This window comes from Dermacentor variabilis, chromosome 2, assembly GCF_050947875.1.
Source record: "Dermacentor variabilis isolate Ectoservices chromosome 2, ASM5094787v1, whole genome shotgun sequence".
NCBI lineage: Eukaryota > Metazoa > Arthropoda > Arachnida > Ixodida > Ixodidae > Dermacentor > Dermacentor variabilis.
The window spans coordinates 132,304,213-132,316,479 of NC_134569.1; the positions used below are offsets into that span (position 1 = coordinate 132,304,213).

Sequence of the window (12,267 nt, forward strand, 5' to 3'; positions counted from 1 at the left end):
TCAGGTCGACCTCTCTGTCTTTCCTATCAATAAATTCTATTCATTCATTCTTCGGCAGTTTCCTTCACGAATTTTTTTTCCTTCTTCTTTCCTTTTTTTTAATCCGTCCAATTGCCACAGAGTTATCGATCGCGACGGAGAAAGAGCGAGACGCAAGAAATGGGGAGAAAGAAAATTAGGGCAGGTCCAGCTCACTTCTTTGGAATCGGAGTTAAGCGAAGCTTAATTGAATCATTTATTCTATTAATACTATTCAAAGATAATACTGTGTATCGCGCGCAACATTATTTGATTTGCAACTTGTGTACTTGTTTGCCCGCGCCACAGCTACGTGCGGGTCCCCGTCCGTTACTGCGCTTAAACAATCTCAATGTCTCCGGGATAGACCTATGTTAGTGTCCGGAATCGGCTCACTTTTGCTTAGGTGCTCTCCAGGATTGACCCATTTCTTACTCGGCAAGGAAACGAAAACCAACCAACCACGCCAAACAAACCCCGCGGTGGCTGACAAAGAAACCGTTCGTTCATAATAAATTATAGGTAATAATTACGGCAAAACAGTGCGAGTGTAATTTGCGTAGGTTAGGATTGACACACTCGCTTCGCCAACGTGCGCGTAGTTGTTGACACGCTGCAGTGCCTCGTTCCGCGCGGCCCCGTGATGTGTGCGCGCTCGCTCGATCGTCTGTGCAGTTCGAACGGGGAGAGGCGAGGTGGCTAGCGCGCTTGGACGGGGTCGCTGAGCCGAGCAAAGTGCATCTGCCCGGATGGCCCCGGCGTGAGAAGATGGCAGGATGGGGGTGGAGGCGATTGCCGCTGGAGCGAGGGGGTTAAATTTGCATAAGGTGGAAGCGGCTGCAGGCGCCAATGAAGCGGCCGCTGGCCGCGCATTTGCTTTAACTCGACGCTTTGTTGTTAGTATTTTTGCGCACACTCCTCTCGTTTCGAAATTCGCATTTGCAGGTATAGGTTCGCTGCACATTCGCGTTGAAGCAAGGTCGGTTGGGTGTATGTAGCTTAATCTAAAGCTGTGGCTGTCCGCTCTTTATTGTGCTGTTGAGGCATTGCATTATTGAGGCGCGCGTAAACCGCGTGACTGGTGTACCGAACGTATAAATTCGCTTTTTGCGGAATCCCGCATGCGCGAGTGGCAGCCTGTCAAGCGCGAGTCTCAGTATATGAGAGAGCGCGGACAGGCGGTCGAGGTGAACCCTTCGCACGCGAGGTGCCTGGCGCGTGTCGCCTTTTCTTCTGCTCGAACGGCGCGCCGTCTCTAACCGTCTCTGTGAATGGGCCGATTGGGGCAACGGACAATCTTGGAAAGCGTTTCGGTTCCCTGGGCGCGTTTCACCTCCGAACCTCGTCGATGTGTGCGAACTACTAATAGCGTCTTTCGCGACCGCACAAGGGGCGGTGCGGCTATACTCGTTTAAACCCGCAGAGGCCGTCACGACGTGACGAATTAACGTCGTCGTGTGCGCGACCTGAAAGCATGCACTGATTTGGACCGGAAAGCAATGGGAGTGTGCTATACGGCACGTCATCATTCTTCTTCTTTTAGCCGCTGGTTATACAATGCTACGCGCTTTGGGTGTCTGCTGTGGCGAGCCTACCGCTTAAAGTAATAACAACAAAACGGAAGACAAGTGTAGTTACTGTCGCGCCAGCTGTCGGTGTAGCTTTTCGTGGCAGCTAACAGTATTTCGTTTGTTGCCGAAAATTGGGGCAAGGAGGATAGGAAGGCACCTCATTTGCAGCCTGTCAGGATACGTTTGCAGAAATAGGCTCGGACCTATAGCGAAAGCGTCGGGAAAGCCGTGCCTAAGATGGCTTTATTCTGATAGTGTTAAGTTCCGCGGCGGGGATCCATCACGCGCTCATTAGCTCGTCTTGTGCGCAAAGAGATCCGCGGATGACGGCCATGCTGCAAAGGCCTCTGCGAGAGTTTTATCCGCACGGTTTCACCTGTTGGCGGCCAGCTGCGTAGTTTCTACGGATACTATATTGCCGATGCAGGTTGCGAATCACGCCCGCCGAAGCATGGCTGCTTAGCTGAGAGCGCTGGCGTATTCTGGCGTCATTCAGTCAGGCTTTTGTTAGAGGAGGCATGCATATTCTGTAACCGTTCGTCATTCGCCTCCTCTGTAAACCTGCTGGGTGGTGAGCCAAATCTTGTTTGCGACAGCGTGTGACGCGACTCCGCGTGATATTTCCAGCTTCCGCGTTTAACTCTGCAATATGTGCGTCTAGTGCGAAACATTCTTCGCCTCTTATCAGCCAATTTGTGTTGTTTATCGATCCTGTCTCGCCTTGTTTCGGGCCTCTTCAAAAAAAAAAAAAAGAAGAAAGAAAAGAAAGAAAGAAAGAAAGGAAGGGGGGGGGGGCTGGATCACACCTCCCATGGAGGAATTTGAATCGGGAACCGGCAGCTTGCGTACTCTAACTTTGGGTACGCAATACCCAGGGTCTCCATAATGAGAACCGTATGCCACACTTCTCAATTACCAGGTGCACGCTCTAGCGCTTTGAAACGGTTGGAGCGTTCGTAACTTCGCATATGGCATACAAGCATTCATGCAGTGTTCCTTCGTGCGAGAGCGAGCCAGTTTCCCCCATTATTCCCTAACGGCGGCTACCGTGTTCAGACTTCGTGTGACGATGCACGGCCTTGTGGGTCGGCCCCAGTCGGAGCATACTGTCACGTGCCATTGGCGGAAGAGTATGTTCGTGAAATCAGTCGTGATCCAACCGCCGTTGTCGTCACGCACACAATTCGCTCACCTTACAAGGACATGTTGCGCCATTTGATAACTCCTCACGCAACTCCAAATGGTACAGATAGCCACCTAGCTGCAGAATACTTTAGCATAGCATTAATTCCCGGAGTGTGTGGGCTCTGCATAGCTTTGCTCTTTCCTTTTTTTTTTTCTGTTGAAGTTCCCGGTGATTACAAAGCATGTCGGCGCTTACCTGCGGAAATACGTTTTTATGAGCTAGCAAGGCTGTGCTGTCATTGAAAACTTGGGAATTCACTGGACCGAGCGAAATCATTGTTCCTTACTGTTCTGTTGAGATTTCTTTTATTTTCATTTAACGTACAGCGCTCCGTTTGCGATAATGAAAGAAGGGGTTGTACGCTGCGTTGGTGATCTTTTTTTTCTTAATTTTTGTTCTTCCTTGTTTTTGATACAACCGTAATAAATTACGCGTGAACGACTTTGCACTCGAAGAGTTTTTCTCTGCGCGCAAGACGTTTCGCTTGTCATTGCCGTTTCTGATTGTTGTGCGCCCTGAGTTGCTTGCTGAAGCAGAGGCACTTATTTCTCGTAAAGTTAGCAGAAAAAGAAAGAAGCAGGCGGTGGGGGGCTGGGAGGACGTACGAATGATGTGGGCGGGGATGTGGAACCGAATTTCAATGTCGCTTTGTTTCTGTTTCTTTAGCCTCCTACGTTCAAAGAGATTGTTTCTTACGTCATCCTTCGCCATTACGTGGGATCCTCGTCAGTTATTATCGTAGTAAATTACTTGCCCCCCCTTTTTTTTTTACTGTACGCCACCTATCGGTGTTTCGTCGAAATTTATTCTCGTTATCATCCGCGTGAACCAGATTTACGTATGTGTGGGAGGCCCTTGCTTTAAGCAACGCTGTGGCCGCGGCTGACAAAGAACGCGAGGGAAACCGTGCGCCGGATACGCGTGGCGTTTCAGGCGTCTCACTTCCTTGTCTCGGAAGGAAATTAGGCGGAGTCGAGGGTCTCTCTGAAGGCCTCCTCGCTAATCAGACGCGCAAATCAGCACCGAAAGAACCTTCTCGAAAAGCGGCGCAAACACTCGAGAGGGCGTGTTGGGATAAGGTCGGCGACTCTGGTGAACTTCTGCCGCTACGGTGCAAGCTAAACCAATCCGTATGCACCTCCTAGTATAGGGGACGTTTTATTTTGTTTGACCCCGTAGATTGATTTTGGTTACGGTCCTCACCTGCTTACTGATTCACTCACAAGAACCCGATTGCTGCGACGGATGGGGACGTCCTCCGTTTTTTTTTTTTTTTTTTCTCTCGACCTCGTACGTCTCGCTGCCACGAGCCGCGCCTGGTTCATTCGCTGCCTCGTCTGTTCGCTCTGTCACGCAGGCAGCCGTGTTCGTGCTGTGACCTACTTACTTATTCGCTTACTTGGTGCGCGCTCCCTCAACCCTTGCGCAACGAGATTCGGAGAGTCGAGGAAACCTAATTACTGCGCGGGTCTGGCTCACCCCCGGCGGAACGCGCGCGTCCTCCTAGGGTGCAGCTCTTGTGTTGCCGGGCGTTCCCGCGCCTTTCTTCCCCAGTCGGGTTGCTCCTTTCGCGCGACCGGGCCTCCTCCTCCAGCCCTGCTCCCACCCGTCGCGGTCTAACTTGGCACGCTGGCTCGCGTCCGCGGTGTGCATGTCCTTTTGGCTCCGGCACGTATGCGCTACTAGTCCCCCGGAATGCGCTCAGTGTCTCGTGAGAACTCTCTGCGTAGACGTGTTCCGCACGCTCGCTCGCTGACGGGGGTGCCCCGCGCGTGGTTTCTTTCGAGACAACCGTTGTACGTACGCGTGAAAGATTTCCGTCGCGCATCGCGTCGGCGAATTCTTTTCCCTCGTCTTCCGGAATGAACTCGGGGATGGGAGGGTTGCGGCTTGCCTAATCGCGCATCTCAGGCGGCTCGCGACTAGCCAGAACCCACTCTCTCTCTAAGCGAGCGCGAACCGTTGCGTGCCGTTGCGTTCGGACTGCGTTTTCACGCGCGGTGTGCGCTCCTTAGATAAGGCTTCTCCTCCGTCACTCCCACTTCGCCCTCGCCCCCATCTCTCTCTTTTTCATCCGTGAGCTCCTCGAGTAGACGTCTCGCAGACCTATATAGGGTTAGAGTCCGAGGAAACTCGGGAGAAGTGCGCGGCCTCGAGCAAATTGCGATGCGGACCGTCCGAACGGGGTTCTCTGATCCGGTTGATCAATGATGCAGAGCTGCGCCTTGCGGGCTAAGCTTTCTTTTTCTTTCTGATTGCTTTTCTTGACACGTCCGCGCTGTGTTGGCGGACTACATTTCGTCCTTATGTTTTAAACTTTGTTTCACAGTTCACTTTGTTGTTTCTTTCTTTCGTTCTTTTTTTTTTTTTCGTGTATACAGCCACGAAACGGACGAAACTCGATACTATACTCATTTAGTGCCGGTTGCGTCACGAAATTACTTTGTAGAGATGATGCTGAAACGGACTCCATTGCATACCCTGCGCCGTCTTTTATGCCGGCGCGATTTGTGTTCTCATGGATTGCACTTTTGCTGTAGACTTGTTATCAGGTGGCTGAAATTGGTGGTAGTATTAAGCAGCACATTAGATCTTTAAGTTTTTCGCATTGCAGGACACGCGCGCTTCTTGCCCGCGATTGGCTGTCGTCGTTCTGCGTCGAACCGAACGCAATGCCACGAGCGAGACTGTCGCTTGGTCGAGCTGTTATTCCGCTAGAAGTGTTGGTGAGGCTTGCGTTGCCTGTATATACCTACTGCCTGCATTGCAACTCTTCAAAAGCAGGGCTTCGAAGAGAATGTAGAGAAGCATAGCATAACAGTGCGTTTGCTGGGCTAACTGGTTCATATCGCAAATTAAAAAGAAAGCAAATATGCAGAAACTTACGCTACGCCAAATTTGGTGGGAAAGCAGCATACACTACGAATGAATGAATGAATGAATGAATGAATGAATGAATGAATGAATGAATGAATGTGAGCGTGCGGTTCAGTGTCGTTGTATAGTTCGGGTATGGTCCACCAGATTTCGCTTGCATTATCAGGGGAGCGAGAAGTAATCCTCGCTACATCCTGACGAAGAGAAAGTTTCAAGTTTTCTGCAGGAATTACTGAATAGCGCCGCGCGCCTTTTCTTCCAACGCCACTTTCCATGTGCACTATTTGGTCGCACCGAGCCCCAAAACGGTGGCGCTGCTTGTCCAAGCTGCCGCCGTTCTTCTCAACCCCGTCGTGTTCCGACTATACATGAGGGCTGTGTGCGAGGAAAGTCCGCCAGTTTGCAATTTGCGGCTCTCGCTATCGCTCGCCTCGAATGTGTGCACATAATTCAGACGCTGGCTGTTTAGAGGCCAAACGTTAGTCACGTGGCGCTCCGAGCGCCGTGGAAAGAGTGGAGACTCTATTGTGAAAGAAGCTAGTCGATGATCGCGCGCGTAAACGTAACAATGGACCGTGTTCCTTTCAGATGGGCACCGTCAGTGCATTTACAGACGCGAGCTTATATCCCGCCTCACACTCCACGACGACGACGACGACATGCCTTTGCCTCATTCCATGGTAGGAAAGGAAGAAAATTGGAAAGAAGAAATGCCAGACAAACGGAATTCTCGCTCATTGTCGCGCGAGAAATCCATTAGGCGAGGCGTTTTCGGATTGGGTGATCATTAGGAGGAAAAACGATGCACTTCGCTGTGTTGACAAGTCGCGACGACGGGCACCTGTCAGCGCAGAGGAGGGGGGGGGGGGAGAGACAGAAGAGGCGGGCACAGGCAGATGAGTCACCGTTTTCGATTCGATGTAACTGACGTCTCTCCGGCTGTAGTCGGTTGGCTGGCACGTCGTGCGAAAGCTGTTCGGCGAGGGGTCGGAGCCGTGGAAGGCGGCTCCGCGCTCAACGCGCGTTTGTACGTGGCGCACCGCGCCTGGCGAGGCGACAAAGTGGAGGAGAATCCGCGCGCGATTGAAGTATGAATCCGCGGCTCGGCGCGGGCGGATTTCTATAGGTCGGGCGCCCGCGGCGCGGCGGCGGCGACGACGACGCGTGCTGCGGTTTCTGGTCTCCGGGACCATTTTTCACTCGCCGCCGCTTTGACGTGTCTGCACCGAGTGCGGTGTGCGTGTTTGTACGTGCGCGGCGCGCGCGTCTCTGGTTGGTTTTATTTCGTCTCGCGGATCTATCTTTATTTCTTCTTCTTTTTTTCCCCTCAACTTCTTTTGTTGCGGTGGTGTTGACGAAGCTGGGGGATTTCGCCAGCGCGCTGGTCCGCTCGTGCTGTTCAAGCGGACGCTTTTGTGTCACGTTTCATACTGCTACACAACGATCGGGGCTTGCTAGGTTTCTGTAGCACATTGTGGACCTGCCTCCGGTAACAAATCGCTCGTGATTAAAAAAAAAAAAAGCAAGCAAGCAAGAAAGAAAGTAAAGGCAGGTGGTTTCGCGGTGGAGGCTTGTGGTTGCGGCCGGGATCGAGCCTACTTCTCCCTTGCCGTGTGCAGGCACTGCGAGGGACAAGACACGACAGTGCTTGTTCGCCCTGCGTTTCAGGCTCGCTGCAAGAGACGCGAAGGGAGGTGGCCGTTTGTTGCACGAATCAAGTTTAATAACTTTCGGCCTTGAATTACAACGTTTCCCTTTGTTACGCGGGGCGTCTCTCACAGCACGCAAAGCTGCATGCGCGTAGCCGCGGTAACGCGAGCCTTTGCACACGCAACGCTTTGCATTCCACGACAACGTCGTTTCATCCGGTAAATGAAACTCGATCAATGAAGGCGCGGCGTGCCTCAACTCGCCGAATATTCGGCACTACGTCACTCAGTGCGACTCTGCGTACGTCACACGGGGGCACGCAAATAGTTGAGCCGCATATGCGGGGTTGTGGCCGTCTGTGTATAAAGTAGCCCGTACCACCTAACTTCCGCTGCAGTCTTTCCGCCGGCTTCCTCGAGAAATCGCACGAACCGGTAGCTTGCTATTTCAATACACCATTACAGTTTTGACCGGTGGTACTCAACGTGTGCGCGTGCATGTGCGTGCGTGCGCGCAGTCACATTTTACATGCACCACTGGGGAAACTCACGACAGCGTTCTTCGCAATAAGTGCCTTATCCCGGTGGCTACGAATGCAACTGGGTCGACGAATTTGGCTGCTTGGGGTTGTCTTATCAAGCTTCTCCAATTTCTTGCGTTTTCAGGTCTTTCAGCAGGCGACGCTTGCCGTGTCAACGTATACTGGAAGGATCGGCGAAGTGGGTGAGTGCATGATATCTTCTACCAGTTGATTTCCTTCGACCTCGATCTTCCGTGTTTGCTGAATGCCACTGGGTAGCCTATGTGCTCACTGCCTAGAATTTGTAATCGTGACGCTGCACGATAAATTTACCACGTAGCGACTTGAAGCGCAACGCTCAAACACGAAATTATTCTGGTCCCGCGATGACCGGCACTGACGTCTATGAACGATCTTTTAGGCGTTCTGGGCGTTTGTAAAAAATACTGTTGATCGGCGTTGTATTAAGCTCCATATACATTGCATTCGTGTGCAGAAGCCATTGCATGGTTGAGCAGCGTTCAACAGCCTGTGTTGACAGAAAATCGGCTGTCGCGCTCACTCCGCCAACTGGGTATATGCAGGGTGTGTCGCTTAGCTCGAGGTAAACTTTAAAGATATGCAAATGCTACGTGGATGGACCGAACGAAGGTAATGCTGTTTGCCGTCGCTTGGAGATACTCAGGTGAATTTTTGCATTCCGCCTAATTAGCTAATTAGACTTTATCCGTTAACCAACTTCTCAAACGTTACAATTAGATGAAAAGTGTCAATGAGAAAATTGTAGAGCAACGTGAAAAACTCCCGATACAGCTTTCTGTTGCCCAATACGTGCCACGTGAAAGTGCTTTTCAGAGTGTGAAAGAGGTCCGCGAATACACGCATTGTGCCTCGTGCGGCCATGGTCGCGCGGCAATTTTGCGTGTATTCGCGGGCATATGTTTAAGGTTTGGCCGAAATTAATTGAAACGCTCTTGCATAACCCCGAAGTAGATGGAAGCGTTGGCGCCCTGTCGAGCAGTATTTCTCCACCATTTCCGCGTTTACCGCTTGGTGCTACGTACGTGACTTAAACATACGTCATGGCGCGAAATTCGGGGACGCGTCGGGCCCATAATCTTGTGTGTGTCGAATTGAGACGCGATAGGCACCGAGCAAGATAGCTCTAGACATTATTTGACCGTGGAGAAGGCTTTTGTTTGGCACTTGTGTCGAGCCGACTCCTACGCGGATGTAAAATACACTCTTTGTCGAGGCTGACACGGAGGAAGCTGGTGGAACTAGCCCACTCACAAGCACGCCCCCAATTCGTTCACCTATAGCGTTGATGTTTCGTGTAGCCACGTTTGCGTAAAGTCGACGCCAAAGAGGGTCGAGTCGGAAGTCGTGATGACGTAGGCCGACCTGACCACGTATACACGGATTTTGCCCGCGGGGTCCAACGACTCATTCCACCTCTTGTAGGCGGAACTTGGCCTGACCTAACCCGCCCCGTCGCTCCAACGACCCGACCTCCTAGCGTTTGCACGAACCCGGTGATCCGATTTCGACTCGGCAAGCCAAACTCGACACGACTGTGTGTCGGCCGGGTTTATGTAAACGTAGCTAATGCGTTGGTTGTAATGTGCATCGACTGCTTGCCATAAAGAACGGCAGAAATTTTAAAAGGATAGTGGAAGAACTGTCCCAACGCTTTATGATAATGACGGCGTTCTGTCACCGAAATGTACTACTTTCCTGTGCACTGGCGGGTGACATAGAAAGTCTGAAAAATGTGTGTCTAGTTACAGATATTCTTAATTGCCCTGTGCACGCCGAGCCGCACTTGTACGTAGTTAAGAGCATTGTAAAAGACTTCAAAACAAGATGGTATGCACTGACACTGCGTTTTTTCAAAAAGTTGCTTATTGTTCTTCCACAACGGAACTGCAGGCCGCGATATGGTTCGTTCGGTACATTAAGTTGATCAATATGGTCGGACCCATCATGCTTATGTAAGGGATTTGTTTTGCGTTTGTTTCATGACGCTTTTTTAACCAATGACAAAACGCGGGAGAGCCCCCCCCCTTTTTTTTTTTTGGCTGAAATATGGAACCAAGTGCCCTGAAAAAAACATTATATATTTACTGCGGTGTCAAATATAAGAGATGACACATTTGTTACACGAGAACTACATGTAAGAGTACGCAACAAATACAGGAACAAAAAACTCTAGAAAAATAATCCCATTCGAAGCTAACGGTAAAAGCAATTTGCGAGAAATACAGAACATGTATCATGTGATTATGCATTTATTTAGCAAACTCGTCGGCTGGCAGCTAGATCCTTCAGTACACCATCCAAGTTATTCCGTTTTTATAATATCTCCGAAAAAATAAGTACCGAAAGACGTCCAGGTATGCTCTAGCCGGGTGTCCAGTGTCATGCTCAGCGTGTTTGTACAGCGAGTTTCAGTTAATGGAATTTCGGCCAGCAGTATCTCATTAAGGAAAGGGTGTTTGCCGAGTGTACGTTCTTCAGACCGCGCAAGGCGCTTGCGCATAGGATCTCGTGACTCGAGCTTGAAAGGAAAAGTCATCGAGGACTAGATCGCTAGTTTCGTTCAAGGTCGAGAAGGGCAACTTTAGTTGCGCAAGAAGTCGTAGACAATTCGGGCGCCCTTACGTGCTACTTGCACTGCGTGCTGCGAGAGAGCTAAGCGTCGTTGGGAAAGCGGTTTGCGATCGGGTCGACTCCAATCGATTTCTCGTTCAGTTCGATGCAGGCAGTGCGCGTATGCTATATATCAACAAGGGTAATCGGATTTCGCTATTATTCAGTTAAGAGCATGACGTCACTGTATCCGAGTTCACTATTTGCGCGGATGCTTGTTCACGTGATGCGCGTCTTGGAGCAGCGAAGTCGCTGCTTAATACTTTCGGGTTATGTGCCACCGTATACAGGGTGTTTCAGTGAATGTTTAAAAAAAATTTTTTAAAAGGTTGCATGTGGCAGATAGCACAATTCTAGTTCATGAACTGGTCTACTCGAAGCTGCGGAGAGTACTTGCAAAAAAGAAAAAAGGAAATGCATAATCGTGTAATTAAAAACACCAATTAATTATTTCTTTAACTAAGAACCTTATGGCCCATATTGCAATTTACCAGTTCTAGCCGTGGAGTCCGCAATTGGCGGATCAACTTGGAACGAATTTCCAAGATGACACAGTTTCGAGATATAAACTCCAGAACTTTACGGAGAAATGCATTGGCATTCCAGTTACTTGTGTGCATCAGCGCATGAAACGATGTTTTGTTAACAAATTAACTAGAACGCCAATGCATTTCTCCGCAAAGTTCGGGAATTTATATATCGAAACTGGATCTTGAAAATTCGTTCCAAGTAGATTCGCCTTGCGAACTCTATTGCTATAATTTGTAAATTGCAATATGGGCCATAAGGTAATTAGTTAAAAACTTAATTAGTGAATTTTTATTAATTCGTTGATTTTGCATCTCAATTGTTTTGCAAAGTATTGTCCGCGGCTTCGAGTACACCACCTCACGAACTAGAACTGTGCTAACCCCAGCCGCAGGCAACCTTTAAGAATCCTCGAAAGTGTTCGCCGAAACGCCCTGTACGTGGCATCACGAATAAGCGACGCGCTCGCTCGTAACACCCAACGAGCTTGGGCTGCCGCGCGCCCCTGCCCGTGCTCGCGAGGTTGACCGGAGAAAAGGGTCAAGTTCGTCGCGTAACCGGGACTGTAGCCACGTCTGCGTATAATAATAGTACGTGCCTTCCGATGCTGCACGCGTCGTTAAGGAATGAGGGCCGCCGTCTCTCCCTCCCCCCTCATGCGCAAGCGTTGCGTGAAGCCCGTTGTGCATACGCTGCGTGCCCTGCCAGCCCAAAGGCTTTGGCCTGCCTCGAGTACGGCACGGCCTTTCGTTTCGCCCGCGCATGCGGCTCGAGCACAGCGCGTCGTCCTCGGGGCGAAATGGAAATAGAGCCACGTAAAGTAAGCGCCGCCATGACTCCGCAGCTCGCACAGTGCGACCCAGTTGTTTCTCTCCGCGTGGCGTTCGACCGGGGCGCAGCGTACCATAAACGCCGCGATGCTGTGGCCGCGCACGCGCGCGGCGATGCGCAGCTGTGTTTACCCATCGCGAGAACCTTCTCCTTTCTCGCCGATCGCGCGCTCCTCGCGCCTTGTGTAAACCACGCCGCGGGGCTGCGCCTGCCTTCGAGCGAGCTTCCCCGGCTGGACAGTGGACGCCGCTGTGGCGTGCGTGCGTGTGTGTATGTGCGTCCCTTCGTTCGCGGACCTTAAACGGTATTCGTGAAGCAGCTCGCGTCTGTTTGCTACTTGCATTCTATCGTTCTTTCTTGTTCCGATAGCGTATTAGATGGGCACTCCTAGCGAATTTTCTTGCCGTCGTCGCCGTGATATTCCGTATAGCTAT

The 12,267-nt window shown here is 50.9% G+C and overlaps 1 protein-coding gene across 1 annotated transcript in view; it reads left to right on the forward strand.

Moving 5' to 3' along the window:
* The window catches only part of Pgant5 (polypeptide N-acetylgalactosaminyltransferase 5), a 388,718-nt gene that overhangs the window by 70,078 nt on the left and 306,373 nt on the right, over positions 1-12,267 (forward strand). Inside the window, exon 2 of the mRNA XM_075682004.1 lies at positions 7,968-8,025. The gene's annotated coding sequence lies outside the window, so the exon portion shown is untranslated. The remainder of the gene's footprint in view (positions 1-7,967; positions 8,026-12,267) is intronic.